Raw genomic sequence first — 20,268 nt, 5'->3', positions numbered from 1 at the left:
TTGGGGGTAAGAAATGAAAGAGGAAGCCGCCTGGTAGAATTCTGCACAGAGCACAACTAAATCATAGCTAACACTTGGTTCAAGAATCATAAAATAAGGTTGCATACATGGAAGAAGCCTGGAGATACTAAAAGGTATCAGATATATTATATAATGGTAAGACAGAGATTTAGAAACCAGGTTTTAAATTGAAAGACATTTCCAGGGGCAGATGTGGACTCTGGCCACAATCTATTGGTTATGAACTGTAGATTAAAACTGAAGCAACTGCAAAAAGGTGGGAATTTAAGGAGATGGGACCTGGATAAATTGATTAAACTAGAGGGTTTACAGAGTTTCAGGGAGAGCATAAGGGAACAATTGACAGGAATGGGGAAAAGAAATACAGTAGAATAACAATGGGTAGCTTTGAGGGATGAAGTAGTGAAGTCAGCAGAGGATCAAGTAGGTAAAAAGACGAGGGCTAGTAGAAATCCTTGGGTAACAGAAGAAATATTGAATTTAAGTGATGAAAGGAGAAAATATAAAAATGCAGTAAATGAGGCAGGCAGAAAGGAATACAAACGTCTCAAAAATGAGATCGACAAGAAGTGCAAAATGGCTAAGCAGGGATGGCTAGAGGAGAAATGTAATGATGTAGAGGCTTATCTCGCTAGGGGTAAGATAGATACTGCCTACAGGAAAATTAAAGAGACCTTTTTTAGGAAAGAGTACCACTTGTATGAATATCAAGAGCTCAGACGGAAACCCAGTTCTAAGCAAAGAAGGGAAAGCAGAAAGGTGGAAGGAGTATATAGAGGGTCTATAAAAGGGCGATGTACTTGAGGACAATATTATGGAAATGGAAGAGGGTGTAGGTGAAGTTGAAATGGGAGATATGATACTGCGTGAAGAGTTTGACAGAGCACTGAAAGACCTCAGTCGAAACAAGGCCCCGGGAGTAGATAACATTTAATTAGAACTACTGACGGCCTTGGGAGAGCCAGTCCTGACAAAACTCTACCATCTGGTGAGCAAGATGTATGAGACAGGCGAAATACCCTCAGACTTCAAGAAGAATATAGTAATTCCAATCCGAAAGAAAGCAGGTGTTGACAGATGTGAAAATTACCGAACTATGTTTAATAAGTCACGGCTGCAAATTACTAACGCGAATCCTTTACAGAAGAATGGAAAAACTAGTAGAAGCCGACCTCGGGGAAGATCAGTTTGGATTCCGTAGAAATAATGGAACACGTGAGGCAATACTGACCCTACGGCTTATCTTAGAAGCTAGATTAAGGAAAGGCAAACCTACGTTTCTAGCATTTGTAGACTTAGAGAAAGCTTTTGACAATGTTGACTGGAATACTCTCTTTCAAATTTTGAAGGTGGCAGGGGTAAGAGTTGAAGGGCATGAAAGGGAAGCAGTGGTTGGGAAGGGAGTGAGACAGGGTTGTAGCCTCTCCCCGATGTTATTCAATCTGTATATTGAGCATGCAGTGAAGGAAACAAAAGAAAAATTCGGAGAAGGTATTGAAATCCATGGAGAAGAAATAAAAACTTTAAGGTTCGCCGATGACATTGTAATTCTGTCAGAGACAGCAAAGGACCTGGAAGAGCAGTTGAACGGAATGGACAGTGTCTTTAAAGGAGGATATAAGATGAAAATCAACAAAAGAAAAACGAGGATAATGGAATGTACTCTAATTAAGTCGGGTGATGTTGAGGGTATTAGATTAGGAAATGAGACACTTAAAGTAGTAAAGGAGTTTTGCTATTTGGGGAGCAAAATAACTGATGATGGTCGAAGTAGAGAGGATATAAAATGTAGACTGGCAATGAGAAGGAAAGCGTTTCTGGAGAAGAGAAATTTGTTAACATCGAGTATAGATTTAAGTGTCAGACTTGAACCAAGGACCTCTCGTTCCGCAGCTGCTCACGCTAACCACGGGACCACGGCGCTCCTGTGCTCACACTATCCTTGATGTTGCATATCTTGAGCATGGACTACTCAGGTTGTATATTTTGCTTATTTTTTTCATGGTTCCACACAACTTCTTCCTGTTTCCTCGATTGAGCTGTGTTCAGTTTTTCAAGGCCTATCCACTGTGCCAACTTATAACTAAATCTGCGGGGGCTGCGATGGGGAGGTTCCCTTGTTAGTAGACAAAACTTCTTAAACACAATTTTACGCTACTCTGTACTTATGAATAGCCATGAAGCTAGTGACTGATATTCCTGCAGAGTGTGAGCAGAGTGGACTAACGACGGAAGGCTAGTGGTAACAGGGATCTGCAGTGAGGACGGTCTGGACAGAGGCGGGGCCTGGGGGCGGGGCTGCACGGCGGCGCCTCCTGACAGCAGGCGGGCCCGGCTGCGCGGCCGGCGGCCAGCGTGATGCATGGACGTCCCCTTTGTGCGGCGGCTTCCTGGTCTGGAGACCCTGCGACCACCCGCGGCGTCTGCGCCGCTGCTGGAGACATTGTAGGGGCTAACAATGCCTGCCCTCTGCCAGGCAGCCGGCGTGTGAGGACATCTGGGCGCTCAGGCGTCGCTTCACTGTCACAGTGCGCAACTAACACGGTTCGCGATGGAAAGTATTGAGGTGGCGCGTAAGTTCGTAGTGTTTATCCATAATAGCTCTGAGCACTATGTGACTTAACATCTATGGTCATCAGTCCCCTAGAACTACTTAAACCTAACTAACCTAAGGACAGCACACAACACCCAGCCATCACGAGGCAGAGAAAATCCCTGACCCCGCCGGGAATCGAACCCGGGAACCCGGTTTATCCATAAGTTTACAGATGCATATAACAGAGAATTTACTCGTATATTCTCCTTCACTGATATAAGAACAGGGAGACCTGTCAGCTTACGAGTAGCAGAACGCGAATGCTATGTACGATTATAACAACATAATAAATCGGCGATAGCGGAACACCACCTTGACTGTGGACAACCTATCACGTTCCAGGAAGCCCGAGTACTGGCGAAAGAATGGTAAATGCGAGAATGCAAAATACGGGAGGCTATTGAAATTATTAAGCAGCCTGACAACATCAACAGAGAAGATGGCTACAAACTCCCGGCGTCCTGGCTGCCGGCCATCCCAGTCCAACGGGCCGCGAGCGGTCGCGGGGCAGAAGCTTCACGGGACACGGGCGTATCTGCACAAACAGCCGTAGAGCAAGTGTCAGTCCACTTCCGCGCACACCAGGAGGAAAACTTGCCGACCAGAAGCCGAACGCTGATTGGCGGACAGCTACCAATCGTTGACGACATAATCCACGAATAGCCTCTTTCCTTCCATCTTCCCTTACGTCATGACCAGCCAATCATATTAGAGGGGCAATTAAAAGTTTTATATCAGGGACGTCAGACATCGATAGTCTGCAATAAATAGAAGTACCTATCCCCATGCAAAACCAGTCGTGCACTGAGAATGGCCGATGCAATTCGGCCGAAACGTCGGTTTTAGTTTATTATTGTTGTTAGTTTTTAGCAATGACGTGACATAATACCCAGAAGAATTTTAATCACTGTTCTCCTTCACTGTTTACAACTGCCAACACTGGGGTAATTTTTGATTCCGCGACTGTAAACGTCATTCGGTTTTGACGTCGAACTATGTTCGGAGCTCTTTTTCATCCGGAAAGGAAGACCCTTGAAGGCTGATAGATAGCGGGAAACTTGAAAAATCTGAGAGTCCAAGGTCAGGTGAATAAGGTAGAGTGCGGGATAACTTGCCTATCCAGCTTCTGTGCAGCGTCTTTTATAAGTCTAGCAGAATGCAGGTAGGGCGGGAAAGGGTCGTTACTGCGGAGTAGCATAACTTCATGCAGTCTTTGTCGTCGTTTTTGTAGGTTTCCATCTGCAAGGCATCTCAGTTGTTCACAACAAATGCCAACAGCTATGGTTGCACCTCAGCAAGCAATTCGTAATACACCAGACCGTCGCCATTCAATCAGGTGCATGACATTATCTTCTGTGGATGCGTGCAGGTCTTTGCACAGGGAGTAACTGATTTGTTTGGACTCAACCATTCCTTCCTTTTCTTTTACGTTAACACAGAGAGAATATTTCTCATCACCAGTAGCGATACCGGATAGAAATCGACGATGTCGTTCACGAGCCGATTGAGCCGTGCGCGGCTCCTGTTCATGACGCTTATTGCTTGGCATCTTGTCATTGCGGTTATGACATCACGTTTCTTATTCGATTTAGTGACGTCACTAAGTTGCTGGCTTGCCTGCTAGTGAGTGGCAGCAGCAGCACTTATCGATACAAGTACTGTAGTACTATCATTGGAGCGACCGCTAGTATTTCCGGGTCGCGTTGTGTGGAGTGGGGAAGATGCGAACGGACATCAGGTAGGTTGGGGGCGTAGCAGCGACCAGGTCCGTGCAGCGCGAGGGCAGGCAGGGGCCGCTGGGGGCGTGCTGCCACTGCCGGAAGGAGGAGGGCTGGCAGTGACTTCGTTGCACACCGAACGCTGGACGTTCAAATAGACTGAAGAATGAACTGCTAATGCAACCTCAACTATTCGGTGATATCGCCTTTGGTCGGCGGGTTGTTGCTCCCAGGGCCGCTGAGCCTGGCAGCAACGAGTGAAGTTTTTCCAGCCGGCCGCGGTAACCGTGCGGTTCTAGGCGCTCCAGTCCGGAGCCGCGCTGCTGCTACGGTCGCAGGTTAGAATCCTGCCTCGAGCATGGGTGTGTGTGATGTCCTTAGGTTAGTTAGGTTTAAGTAGTTCTAAGTTCTAGGGGACTGATGACCACAGCAGTTGAGTCCCATAGTCCTCAGACTCATTTGAACCATTTTTTTTGAAGTTTTTACAGGTGGTGAAATATTGCAGCCCTCTTTCTCTTTTTTTTACTATCATTCTTGTTAGTGAAGTGCAACCAGCGAGATTTTGGCCTTGTGGGCGCTAACGCTCCAGCTACCTCCCCTGGAGGTTAGCGTACTTTTCCAACAGTGTACCTTTCCTCGCGCGTGTTGATGCTGTCCGACAAGGCGTGTAGTTCGACAGCCTCTTGTATTGTACTGAGCATATTTTCTTTCCAGGTGATCTACGTTGGTTCTAGTGTTTCCTTCGGGCTTGGGTGTTTTCTGAAGACGTAGTGCTGTCTGTCTCTTCGCCCTTGCCTAAAAATATTCCATCGTTATACTGGTGATCGGACGTTACGCGGATTGGTTAGTCGGTCGGTCGGCGCTTAAGCTGCTCCTAGTTTGAGTTCCCATCCTGTTACGTGAGTACAACTTTTGGCTGCCTGTCTCACCTTACCTTATGTTTCAGTTACCTTCCCAGGCCGATCTTGGGAACACTTGCTGAGACCCGCTTGTCCTGATTCCTTAGATTGCGATGTTTGTTTCAAGGATATTTGTAATTTTCTAATTATTGTTGGTGTGGCCTTCATCCGAGCAATAATTTCATTTCTATAGTGAGAAGCCCCCCCCCCCCCCCCGCCCTCCGCCACCCCCACCCCCTCATGAACCATGGACCTTGTCGTTCGTGGGGAGGCTTGCGTGCCTCAGCGATACAGATGGCCGCACCGTAGGTGCAACCACAACGGAGGGGTATTTGTTGAGAGGCCAGACAAACGTGTGGTTCCTGAAGAGGGGCAGCAGTCTTTTCAGTAGTTGCAAGGGCAACAGTCTGGATGATTGACTGATCTGGCCTTGTAACACTAACCAAAACGGCCTTGCTGTGCTGGTACTGCGAACGGCTGAAAGCAAGGGGAAACTACGGCCGTAATTTTCTCCCGAGGGCATGCAGCTTTACTGTATGGTTAAATGATGATGGCGTCCTCTTGGGTAAAATATTCCGGAGGTAAAATAGTCACCCATTCAGATCTCCGGGCGGGGACTACTCAAGAGGATGTCGTTATCAGGAGAAAGAAAACTGGCGTTCTACGGATCGGAGCGTGGAATGTCAGATCCCTTAATCGGGCAGGTAGGTCAGAAAATTTAAAAAGGGAAATGGATAGGTTAAAGTTAGATATAGTGGGAATTAGTGAAGTTCGGTGGCAGGAGGAACAAGACTTCTGGTCAGGTGACTACAGGGTTATAAACACAGTATCAAATAGGGGTAATGCAGGAGTAGGTTTAATAATGAATAGGAAAATAGGAATGCGGGTAAGCTACTACAAGCAGCATAGTGAACGCATTATTGTGGCCAAGATAGATACAAAGCCCACGCTCACTACAGTAGTACAAGTTTATCAGCCAACTGAATCTGCAGATGACGAAGAAATTGAAGAAATGTATGATGAAATAGATAAGGTAAGGAATGAGGAGGTTCTACGCAGAATCGGAGAGGAAAGGAATATGTTGAAAACACTGATAAGGAGAAGGGACAGGATGATAGGACATCTGCTAAGACATGAGGGAATGACTTCCATGGTACTAGAGGGAGCTGTAGAGGAAGACAGAGATTGGAATACGTCAAGCAAATAATTGAGGACGTAGGTTGCAAGTGCTACTCTGAGATGAAGAGGTTAGCACAGGAAACGAATTCGTGGCGGGCCGCATCAAACCAGTCAGTAGACTGATGACCAAAAAAAAAAAAAAGATGAAACAAGAGAAATTATCCAGATAGTGAAGGGTGACGAAAAGTTAATAGTCATGGGTGACTGGAATTCGGTAGTAGGAACATTTTGATCACAGCAGAACGTTTAATGTTGCACGAAAACTGCAGGGAGTATTCATTATTGCCAATGACTGCATGGCTAATTACTTCATCTTCTAGTTTCTTTATGTTATGGGGAGACTCGCATGCCATTTTCTGGAGCCTTGAGAGCTTTCTTTATCTGGCTCTTGACAGGGAAATTAACTTAAAAGCTCCAGAGTGTCATAAAATTGTTTGGCGCTGAAAGTAGGCCCAGAGTAGGTATAAGAAAGGGAAGGAGCTATGTCCAGCCTCTGCACAGCAGTCGTTTAGGAGAAGGAACTGTGCGACATAAAAACTACCTTTCGTAAGACACCTTGTGGCATTATTTCCTTTCTCCTTTCACAGCCATTAAGGAAGTGTGATGGAGTGTAGCGCCACAGAGGAAGAAGCAGATACTACACACAAAGGTGAGTATTTGAATATAATGCTGAAGACATTCATTGAGTAACAAATTCTAATAAATGGAAAGTGTGTCCCGGCCACATGTCATGTAACTGGAAACGGTACATACCAGGAATATTGTCGCTAGCAATTACTGGAGTTGCTAAGAATATATGGCCATGAGCTATGGATGCAGTTATCCCAGAATTGAGAACTGTGATCTCAATATAACATATCGTTTATAAGCACTGAATATTCCTTCTTCCCTGTCATGGGAATGTTATTGTATTTGTCATTGTTCTCAGATTTATGAACGTTTTTTGAGAGTGATAGTTTTGTTAAGAACTTATATGTGTTGAAGAAATTTTAAGCTTGAATCTTCATAGTCGTTCAGAGCTATGATATAACATGTATCCCCTTTGTATAAGTTTTTACTTATTGTATTTTAAATATGTAACCTCTTTGCATAAGCTCCTGCTGATTCTGTTTCTTTTGTATCTTTACATGGATTGGATGTATAAGCAGATTCCATGCCCACACACGTAAACTAAGGCTTATGACAAAAGAAATGCTTTGAAATCATAAAATTGTTGGATTGAATAACTAAAAAGTACCAAAATTTCGTCAACGAACATTTAAACAAAATAAAGCAGAGAAAAGAATTTCATAAAGTTACTCTAAATGTTAAATATTTATATTGCTTGTTAAATCAGCCACCTCCAAATTTCTAAACGTAATTTTATGTTTTATGTAAATTGTAAACTCATTTTTTATTGGGACAGCAATTGTTTAGGTAGATCAGTTAGGCTCCCTAGATATATTTCTCGTTAGACTGAGTAAGGAAATGTGTATGGAATTTATTTTTTCATATTCTCTTCTACGTGTTGGATGATTCCATTTTTGTGTTCTTTTATTACGACGTGCTATATTCAGTGCCTAAGAATTCCTTCCCTTAAAAGCAGAGTTATAATTAACATCTTCAGTTTTAAAAGAAAATTTCCTTTAGCTTGAAGGAGAACTTTGTGTGAGCTGAAAATATCCTCGACAAAAAAAATCAGGTGTTATTTTATTAAAACACGGACGATTTAAGTTCTTCATAGCTGAACAACTGAATTCGGCCGTAACCTCAGTGTCCCTTTGATGCAGATGTTCCAAAACAAAAGTATCGCAAGGAAAAGCAATTGTTGAGAAGAATATCGCGCTCCTCTGACAATGACGTGAAAGATGCATGTTTTGCCGATGTCAAACGTTGTGTACTGTTTACGTTATCACAGGAGGAACGCAAGCAGAGGCACTCGGCTAAAGAGATGCCACGACAGTCTGCGTCGTACGGCGGCAGTCAGAGGACACATTGTTTAAAATGGATGTCGTTAAAGTGTGTGCGAAGAATTAATAATATTAACAATAAAGACAGGATGTCGTTGGTGCAAGAAATACGTGATATTGCATGTAAAATAATGAAATTAGCACAGAAGCTATTTTAGTGTTCGGTAAAGTGTCTAACACGACTGATCAAACTTGGTCAGAGACACGTATGAAGGATCTATAGTGGGACTTGAAATCGCAATTTCTGCTTGACGAGAAAATCACGGAGGTATGTAGGCGGTGTGGCTCTCACTAAAAGGTCTTTCGTCGCATAGTCTTTTTTTCCCCTACCTCTTACAATTACGTAGATGATTGGGTCCCACACGGAACGTACAAATTTCATCCCCGATAACGAAGCATTCATCGCACAAGTGCCGCCGTTGCTGACCTCAGCAGGTAGCATCTCGGCGAGTGCGTCTCACTGATTAATAGCAGGGAAGATCACTCAGCTGATGGCCGTAGCTTCCCTTCATTAAGTGATTCATCCTCTCCAGCCCGGACGCCATGCTATCCGTCACATCTTGTCGTAAGCTCAGGTGCGTGGTGTGGCGACGGCAGTAGCCACTAAAGTTATAGCCATAACAAAATGGTACCTCCGGACCCTGCCACTCCATACCCCATACAAACCCCCACCCCCACCCTCCACTCCATTTCCGTCTCAGCTGGGCTAGATGAGTTTCAATCATTCGTAAAACGCAGTTAAGATTCTGCTAACATTACCACATCATTATCCTCGAAAGAATTCATCAACAAAACTCTCAGATATTTCATTCACTTGATGAGCACACGAGTAATTGCATCATTAGGAGTATTCTCACAGCAACATTGACTGCTTTTGCAGGGCCGACACACTATTACAGCACGAAAATACCTGGGTCAGCTACCTTTACCGCTTCTAAGGCTGAAATACACTCCGTTGTAGCTAGTCAAGTTACAAGACAAGAAGTTAGTATTTGACTTCTTGTTGATGGTGATGCTAATTACAGACAAAGTACTAGTCCAAACAGAGAAAAAAGCAGGAATGAAACCACCGTAGCATCTTTCTATGAAACGGTCCGGCATTCTCATGAAATTATTTTTGTAACCACGGATCTGCCAAACCAGATTTGGCAGATGTGAAATGGAACATGGCTATGAAATAAAAATTCAGTTCTGGAGTTCTGCACCCACCATCAAACTTCCCCTTCATTATAAGCATATAATTCGGTGTCCTTCAACTGTGTAATGTATAGGAGATCACAGGAAGCGGAACAGACAACAACAAGGCGGAGCAGAAAACAAGACAGAATTTAATTTTTGGGTTTGCAGCGAATACCAGCAGTTTTGAGATCCCTCTGAAAACCGAATAAGTAACCTCGACCACACCCTGTAAGGTGGCTTGTCGGGTATACATACAGACGTAAATGTAGATTTATGTGATAGATCACCAACTGTTTTCAGACATCAAGGAATGGAGAGGAGAAATTGGTTAAGCCGACACGAGGGACGATGATATTCGTAAAGTGGAATGAACCTTAATATAATTTTATATAATGATTTATTATGTCTAAGATCACTTAAAAATTACAATCTTCACGTCCACTAGTTTTAGATGTGATTAATTTACTAACGGCTTCGTCACATCTGAACATGGCAGCGAATGGCTGTTTCAGTTAATATGAGCATTGTAATTCTTAAGAAATCTCGTACCTAATAAACGACTGCATAAACATTTAATATGTCGTATACTTCCGTTTGGTGATGTATCTACTTTTAAGAAACCAAGCACAAGTACCTGAACTGATTTAAAGTGCAGATGGACAATGTGAGAGTAATACCAAACACCTTTCTGAACAGGCAAAATACGAGTTTAGGGAAGGAATTTGGCATGCACATTGCAGTGAGGTATACACTGCGTAGCCACATTTATGGAACAATCTGTCAAAAACCTGTATAAACAAGTTCTGCAGCGCGAAACGTGCAGGAAGAGAATCAGTGAAGTTCTGCATGGTGCCGACAGGGATGTGGAGTCATGGCGACTCCAGTGCCCTGGAAGCTGGGCTATTTTCTCGAGTGAGAATCCATGGCGCGAGCAGACGTAGTCCCACCGTTTCTCGATTACGTTTAAATTAGGGTAGTTTATTCTCTATAGGTGCGGTAAACTCATGCTGGTGCCCTTCAAACCACGCACGTACACAGCAAACTGTGTGACAAGTAACACTGCCCTGGGTGTAGATGCGTTCGTGCAGGGAAAGAGAAACTGCATGCAGAATGCCAAAATCACACAGCGAATGCCACTTTCAGACGTTCCTCGGTGAACATGCAAACGGCCATCTGTCCGATGGAGCATAAAACGTGACTCAGCTGAGAGGCCCACAAGTCGCCTTTCAGTGGACGTCCAGTTGCGATGCTGGCGTGCAAATTCCAGCCTTCGTCGCCGATGAACAACAGTCCGCTTGGTTGCCTGAACCATTCGCCAGCTGCGGGTGGCCGCAGCAACGTTCGTTGAACGGTCGTCGAGGTCAAACTTTTGGTGGACCCGTGATTCATCTGGTCAGTCAGTTGCTCAGCAGAGCGCCCGTACACATCTCCGCAACTGTTGGTCGCCCATGTCATCTGTGGACCGTGGCTACATTTGCCTCAGCGCCGGTTTTGGATAGAGCCATTATGCTACGCATGGTACTGTTAACCACTGCGGTCCGAAAACAGTCTACAAACTTAGCAGTTTTGGAAATGCTTCCACTCTTGGCCTGAAAGCTAGCGATCATGCCCTTTTGGACGTCACATAAATCGCTCAGTTTTCGCATTACGACACCTGCTAGCACTGCCATCTGCCACCAGTGAGTTGTTGTTTCATGGTGGCGTCAAACACAGGCTGTGGTCACTTTAATGCACAGTTTTACAGACGGTCGCGGGTAAACATTCATTGATTGAGTTGCATTAGATTTACAAGACGAATCGATGTGCAACTTGTAAACGAACACCAGAATACACAACGGATTCAGATGTATCTGATCATTAAGCAGTAAAGCTAGTTGTGATATTAGTAAGTCATTCTCTACAGTATATTACTACAATACTAAACTACATGGATGTTTTGGACGAGTTCCAACCGCCTCTGCAGCTCTACCGGAATGTCGGTTTAATTTGGTGTTTTAATCTGGCGAGGCAGAAAACCAAGAAAAATGACAACGGCAGGGTAAGCCTACGTATTTATAAATCTGTATCATTCAGTTTACAGTCTCTCTCTGTCTGTCTCTCTCTCTCTCTCTCTCTCCCTCTCGTCTAAAACTATTCGAAAATCGATACAGTCAGCTGAAGTTAAAACTATCAATCCTTTACTAAGGAGTATTTAAATGCTTCGAGGCATTTTCTAGCAGTTTAGATCATTCGCAAGACCCCTTACGGTGAATGGTCAAGTATGCTTCAGGTACCATTCTTTATTCGGTTTACTGTCGATCCGTAGCGTTTATCCATTGCTCTGTTCATTCCATCAACAGGTCCTGAAACACTTCCTCATATTTCCTGACGATATCAATGCCATCAGTGAAGTTTTTCACCCTGAATTTTATTAAGGAAACTTCCTCTGATTTCCGTTACAGCTCCTTCGGTGCACAGATTGAGCAGTACAGCTGAAAGACTGCAACCAAATTCTATAAGTTTTTTAATCCGAGGACTTTCTTCTTCATCTTCCAGCATTATTATTCTTCTCAGCAACTTGGATACATTAGTTGACTGTGCGATGTCATACTTATCTGTCTGTGCTATTGGGGATAGTGTGAATGAGGTTAAGCTATCTCTCAAGACTTATAGATTCTAGAAAAGATATAGGGGAATAGTCGTCTGGTAGCAGTCTCCCCCCCCCCCCCCTCCGTGCCCTATCTCTCTCTCTCTCTCTCTCTCTCTCTCTCTCTCTCTCTCTCTCTCTCTCTGTTGCCTTCTCCATTTTGAAGAGGTTATCCATGTCTTCCGCCTTGTTCGAATGCATATCTTCAATAAAATTTTGAAACCGCAAAGGCGATCGGCCACCGTGTCACCTTGTATCATTGGGCGTCATTCGGTTGCAGTATGGAAGCACATGGTGTCAGCACAGCGCTCTCGAGACCCTCGTTTGCTTTCCAGAATTTCTAGCCGCTCATTTTCATTCAAGTAGGTCCTTTGAGAAAAATAGGAGTAAACTGTAGGGAAAGACGTAATATGAATATGAATAAGACCTAAGAAGGACCAGTACGACTGGGGGACAAAGAAACAAGTGCTCCGATTGAAATGTGTGTATGGCAGGGGTGCAGTCTTTCGGTCGACCGTTCTTATCTAGACATCGAAGTAGCAATGACAGAAATAATAGAGAGTTCAAAAGTGAGCCGGCCGGGGTGGATGAGCGATTCTAGGCGCTACAGTCTGGAACTGCGCGACCACTACGGTCGCAGATTCGAATCCTGCCTCGGGCATGGATGTGTGTGATGTCCTTAGGTTAGTTAAGTTTAAGTAGTTCTAAGTTCTAGGGGACTGATGACCTTAGACGTTAAGTCCTATAGTGCTCAGAGCCATTTGCACCAATTACATTGCTATATGAGTAGCTTGACATGTCTCAGAAACTTATTTCTGTTTTCAAGAGCTATGGTGGTTTACATTAGTATTGTGTGTGATGTCGAGTGTGTGTCAAAATGTGACAAATGGTTCTATCGTTAGGAAGTAACAAGCTAGACTTATGGCCAAACTGCCGAAGGTAAATAAAACTAGACAGTCATTAGCGTGGGTCAGGTAATAACGGAATTCTCTTAAATTTAATGTGAATTATTTTATTGTATTTTAAACACACACAAAAAAAATTGTACATATACAAAATTTTATGTATATTCGATCTTTTCCGATATCCTCTCCGCCAATATCACCTGGTAAGCGTCCCACACCGTGCAGGAGCACGCCAGGTTAGGAGGGACCTTGCGTAGTTTCTTTAGGATATTCAATGCACCTGATAAGTATTCCGCCAATAAAACGCAGACTTCGGCTCACCATGCGCACGACGTCTGCTGTGTGATGGTTCCAATCTAAGACGTTCTCAATAGTATTCCCTCGGTATTTAGTTAAATGTACAAAATTTAAATTGATGTTATTTATAGAGTAACTGAAATTTGAGGAAATTATTGGAGGACTCATGAAAAAGTGATTTTTTCTGCCATACTAATTATACATTACATTTCATACAGAATTCTTCGTGTGCTGTCAGAAAAGTGACAGATCTGCGGTACTAGTATTAGCCAGTCATTTTTAAATTCCTTTATTCTCTTTTTTCATCTTATATCATTTTTTCTCCTCCCTTAATAACCTGTATTCCGTCACATCTAACCGAGCGCCCGCTACGGTCGCAGGTTCGAATCCTGCCTCGGGCATGGATGTGTGTGATGTCCTTAGTAGTGGTGTACATGTTCCGCTTTTAACCCGCCCATGCTTGCCCGGTGGCCAGGCGGGCAGGCCGCCGCGCGTTGTCAACAGAACGGGCAGGCTGCTTCACTCCCAGCCAAGCCAAGCAGAACCCAACCCGGGCAGGCTGCGGGAAACTTGCTTGCCGGCCCATATTACTGCTGAGCTGCGCTACGCAGCCGTTTAGTCTGCGCGCGTCATTGTCGTATTATGAACGTCAATCAAAAGTTTTTATTTTACCTGAGCACCAAAAGACAAACCCCAACATTAATATATATATATATATATATATATATATCAGGTAAAAAAATATTGGGTTTTATTTGTATATTCTTCCTTAACGCGTATATTTCGGGCTTCTTATCTATATACATAAAAATTAATTGCCAAATGTGTTGATAAGCGTAAAACTCGAGAACGGCTGGACCAATTCGGCAAAAATTTTTTTTGCTGTCTTCGTAATTGTCAGGACAAGGTTTTTATGAAATAAAATTTTTCGAAAATCGACCGAAAAATTGGAAAATTTGACAAAAACTGAAAGTGCGTTTTCATTGTGTCCGTGTGTTTCTATTGCATACAATCTTGATGAAATTTTGCACACTATACCTTGAAACCAAGAGGAAGGTCACAGTCTACATAAAATTTCGTACGGTGCATGGCAGAGGTTCCTTTACATAACGGAATTCGACAAATTGTACGTATTTATTCCGATCTTGATGAAATTTGTCACACTTGATTTCAAAGCAGGATGAAGGGCGCTGTCTGCTCAAAATTCTGAATGGTGCATGGCGGAGGGTACTTTACTTACACACTTCTACACCAACCTACAATTTTATTCCGATCTTGAAGAAATTTTGCACACTTGGCCATCAAGAGGAACATCACTGCCTACATAATATTTCGGACAGTACATTGAATAGAGTACCTTACAAAAGATTTTGACATCGTTTGCGGGTTACCATAAAAGTTCACTATGTACGCATGTTTCCATGGAGAAAGTTTTTGAATATTTACGTATGCATGTATATATATATGATATATATACATACATTTCTTTTAAACGAAATGTTTATGATCTTTTTGAAATTTGAGAGCTGTCTGACACATTCACAGTCATCGTGTTAGACAATTCGCGCACAGCAAATGTCGTTTAACAGTTGCAAACCATTTTTGGTTGAGTGAACGTGTTATATTGGCTGCAAAAAACCTTGATGTTAACGAAATGAATTTTCAGATTCAAAATATGACACCTGGCGAATTGCTGACATACAAGTCGGTTTATTCCGTTACTAACCAAGATGATGTAGTCAACTATCCTACGGAATTTTTAAATTCGCTGGATTTCCCCGGATTACCGCTTCCCAATCTGTAATTAAGTCGTATCGGAAATCATTATGTTGCGAAAGGTAAACCAGCCAGGTCTTTGTAATGGCACCCGGCTTGCGGGGAAGAAATTAAAGAACAACGTAATCGAAGCCACAATTTTAAAAGGAAAGTACAAAGGTGAAGACAGTTTGATTCCAGTATCACTAAGATTCCGACCGACATGCCATTCGACTTTAAACGGTTATAATTTCCAGTGCAGCTTACATTTGCCATGTCGATAGATAAATCGCAAGGGCAGTTGTTATATGTTTGTGGCATCAATCTTGAAAATCATGTTTTTCACATGGCCATTTGTATGTCGCATATTCCCCTGTCGGGACACCTTCAACTTCATTTGTTTACGCACCAGAAAACAAAACTATCAATGGTGCGTATCAAAAAGTATTACAGTAAATGCTACCTATCAATAAACTTTGACATTTATTCACTGATCACCACAAAAGTTAACAGATATATATGAGTTTTCATAGATAGGCGAAGAGGAGATGAACTGAGGTGGCGGTTTCCAACAGAGAGAGGACGAGGAGAAGGATAGAGGGTGGGGGGAGATGGGCCAAGGGATGGGTTCAAAAATGGTTCAAATGGCCCTGAGCAATATGGGACTTATCTTCTGAGGTTATCAGTCCCCTAGAACTTAGAACTACTTAAACCTAACTAACCTAAGGACATCACACACATCCATGCCCGAGGCAGGATTCGAACCTGCAACCGTAGCGGTCGCGCGGTTCCAGACTGTAGCGCCTAGAACTGCTTGGTCACTCCGGCCGGCCAAGGGATGGGGAGGGGGGGGGTGGGGGGAAGGTGATCAGAGAGACAGTGGGAGAGGACTAAATGGATAGAGAGAAAATAGGGGAGGGAAGATGGACTACGAGAGTATGGAATAAATAAATGGCCAGGCAACGCAATGCAGTCTGTGCTGCACTTTTCAACACCGAAACGGATGGATATTTGTACTAAAGAAGTGAACCTCCACCCCCCCAAAAAGAAGATTGGTCACCTCCCCAGAAGAATAAATTATCTACGCCCCTATTAACCACTGTACTGCAATGAGAACCAAATTAAGATTTTATAAGTCTAGATTCTTTAACTTTAGTATGTTTCAGCCAAGTATGACACCAATCATATAAATATTTAACTACGTTTCCAGGATGTATTTTACTGGTTCTGTGAATTCATTCGAAGTTGGCAAAATCATTCTAAATTGCCAAAATGCATTTTAACAAAATCGAAGGACTTGTTTCGTATCCAGTTCGTCTAAAAACTGTAGTACTGGGAACACAATGGCGACCCTGAGCCATTTTTCGCGGCTCCTACGTTTGCGTCATGAGAGTCCACACTTGTAGTCTAGGTCTGCGTCATGAGGGACCATATTTCGGACCATCATGATGCAGACTAAGACGACGAGTGTTTACTTGCATGATGCAAACCTAAACGACGACTGTAGACCCTCCTAACACAGACCTCAACGACGAGTCTGAATCCTCATGACGCAGATGTAGATGCTGTGGAGAATGTCTCAGAGTTTCCATTATATTCCTACTACAATACATTCATGGAAAAAGACGCTCTTCATTTTAGGAGTATTTGTAGTGTCTAGGTCTTCAGCATCTTGACTCTGCATGTGGGATTCCCCTTAATATAGAAATACAAGAAGAAAATTGCATTTTGCAATGTGTGTGGAACTCAACAAAATAAATTGTAATTTAAACTCATAATGTGTATTGCCTTAATCCACAAATGAATATTTTATTTTGCAGAACACTTTTCAACATAAAATATTTACAAATTTTCCTTCAGTTCCCCTGAAAGTATTATTTAGGCCAAACCAGATACTCCAAAAAATATTTGCCTACCTTTGCAAACCCAAGTAACAGAAAATGGTTTACAAACAATAATTAATGTCACTTGAGAGGATTGAAATCAAAAAGTTTAGTCTAAAGTAAAAAGGAACTGTATGCATTACAAAATTTCTATCTCAGAAATTGACGCCCAGAAAGCACAAGAAAGAAATCTGCACTCTTAATTAGTGAATTTGCACTCAAACTCATAGTTTTCTGTTTAATGTTCTACTGTATTCTTAATGTGTCTGCTGATTAGTGTTTGAATTAATTATGACGAGATCGTTAAGTCTGTCTGCATTAAGACGTGATCGTTTTTCGCTAATTAGGTTTCCAGCGCAACTAAAAATTCTCTCACTAGAGACACTAGTGGCTGGTATATTTAATATTTTTCTTGCCACACACGCAAGTCGAGGAAGTCGTTGGGAGTTATTTTTCCACCACTGTAGAATATCTCCGTCGTTCACACAGTGTTCTTGCAAGTATCTGCTGACTTCATCATGTAGGAGAGGAGGCGCTTCTGCCCAGTCCTCAAATTTCGCCATTTTGTACGGCCCTGGATTTGTTTCTTGGGTGCTGTGATTGGGCACTTGCACTGAAACTGTACAGGTTCCAATTAATATTTGCAGAATAATGTGAAGATCGTACTACACATAGTTGAAATTATAATAGTTTTTAGATGATGCTATCATTTACCGTCCAGTAAAGTCACCAGAAGATCAAAACTAACTGCAGGACGATTTAAATAAAGTATATATTTTTGGTGTGAAAATTAGCAGTTGGCAATAAATAATGACAAGAGCGAGGTTATCCCTGTGTGTACTAAACTAGGTCCGTTAAACTTCGTTTACAAGATCAACCAGTCAAATCTAAAGGCTGTAGATTCTACTTAATACCTCTGATTACAATTACGACCTACTTAAATAGGAATGGACACACAGAAAATACTGTAGGCGTTTTAATGACGAAACACTCTTTTGGAGCATTGCTACGCAGTTGGAGAGCCTTACGATTGACGGAAGAGGTCGAAAGAGTCTAAATAAGGGCAGCTGGTTTGGTATTATCGTGAAACAGGGGAAAGAGTGTCGCGGAAATTACGCAAAAGTTGGGGTGGGAATCATAACAACAATGGCGTTTTTTAACGTGGCGCGATCTATAGATGAAATTTCGATCACCAACTTACACCTCCGAATTGGAAGATATATTGTTGAGTCCCATCTACATTGGAAGAAATGATCATCACAATAAAATACAAAAAAGCAGCGCTCAGATGGAGAGATGTAGGTGTTCTATCCCGCGCGAAATTCGAGAATAGGAGACAAATAAGTTGAAAGTGGTTCGATGAACCCTCAACCAAGCACTTGCGTGTGACTTGCAGAGTAACCATGTACATGTAAGTGAAGAATATATGCATTATCTTAGGAGCTTACCTTCAGCACACATCTGTCGTGCTGCTTGGCAAACTTCAATTTTTTCCATCCTCTTAACTTTCTTAATGTGCGGTAGTTAGCCACCATAAACGTTGCAATTTTATGCAACATACTAACGCACATTTTCTATTCTAGGAAGGCATCGGCGGCTTGTTTCAAAGGTTTTATGTCCTGAAAATACATTTTCTCAACATACATATTTCACAAGTGGTTCTATAATATTCAGATGGAATAAAATTGGAAACCTCTTCATCGTTATCCATGTACGGTACAGTGAGTTTTTAAGGCATAAAACCACGGTAGAACTAAATGTAGGGTTGGCTCCTTGTCACCCTCTAGATCAACTGTGGCTTCTTTAAACGGCTTAAGAAATTCTATAAGCTGGCCAGTTATATGGTGGTCATAACCTAGCATCTTATCAGAGGCACCTTCATTATGTAAAACAGCCTTCACTGAATCAATCTGAGAATGGACTGATAAAAGCATGTCAAAATAACTTTTCCAACGAGTTGAAACCCACTGCTTTAAAGATGAGTTCAGTCTCACACAGAAACCTCTTCTCTTGAAGTACGAAACCGTAGCCCGCACTGTATTAAGAATGGCTAATATATTTGGAACATTTTCTTTCAAAAACTGTTCGCTCAGAACATGTTTCGAGACTGCGTTTATACTATGAGCCATGCATGGAAGACGCTGATATATTTCGAGAGCTTTGACAATGTTACTGCCATGGTCTGTGACAAACGTAATTTTGGCAATGACTTCACGAGAAACACCCATAGTTTCTAAGACATCTTCCAACTCGTTTCGAATATTCGAGCCAGATTTTGGGCAGTCAGGAAACGCAGAGCACATCAGTACATATTTATTCAAACGCCAGTCTGAATTTATGTAATGCATTGTCACGAACATGTAATACACCCCTTTGTAATTGTCTGTCCATAGATCAATTGTACTGGCACATATACCAGAACTAATCGCATGCACTGTATCTGGGAGCATTTTGCTGCGCACTTTATCAGTTAAGGTTTGAACTTTCCTAGCTGCTGTCACTCGGGAAGGCATAACGTTTTTAATATCAACTGAGCCATAATTTTTACCTATGTCGATCAGTGTCTGCCCTAAGTTAAAAAATCCTTCTCCCTCTATACTGCTAAATGGTCTCAGGTCCTTAGCACAGATTTCGACGCACTTTTCGGCCACTAAATCTTTGTCCTCTTTCAAGATATTTACGGAGTGAGGGAACTGCTTGTCAAATTTTCACACATGTCGTAACATACTCGAGGTTCCCCAATAAGTACTTAAGACCTTTTTACATAGTTTGCATTGAGACACAACTACCGATTTATTTGAAGCGGCCTCATAAACACACGAAAACGTTTCCCATGCGGCACTTGTGCTCTGTTTCGTTACCAGCATGTATTCGCCAGTTGTCAATTTTTTTTCAATCTCACTAAAGTTCGACCTATTCATTGTGCTGCCTCCACAGTTTCGATAAATGAACTGCAGGCTAACTACCTGGCTACTCTAGTCACGGTAGCTTGACAGCGCAAGCTGTTGTCAGGCGCAGTAAGCTGATCGGGTCTCGTGAAGCTTGGCAGGCTTGTGGGAACCCAGGTAGCCCGGGCTTGCGGGAGCCCGTATCGCCCGCATTGCCCACTATGCCTCAGTACACGCGCACTCTTGTGTTTACGTCGCGGCAGGCTGACCTGCATGAATGGCTGCAGAGGAGCTAGGGGCAAGCAGGCTGCAAGGGGAATTTGTACACCTCTAGAGCTTAGGTTAGTTAGGTTTAAGTAGTTCTAAGTTCTAG

This window comes from Schistocerca piceifrons, chromosome 2 (assembly GCF_021461385.2).
Source record: "Schistocerca piceifrons isolate TAMUIC-IGC-003096 chromosome 2, iqSchPice1.1, whole genome shotgun sequence".
In the NCBI taxonomy this organism is placed as follows: Eukaryota; Metazoa; Arthropoda; class Insecta; order Orthoptera; family Acrididae; genus Schistocerca; species Schistocerca piceifrons.
The sequence above is the reverse complement of the archived record's forward strand: the minus strand, read 5'-3'. Positions refer to the sequence as shown.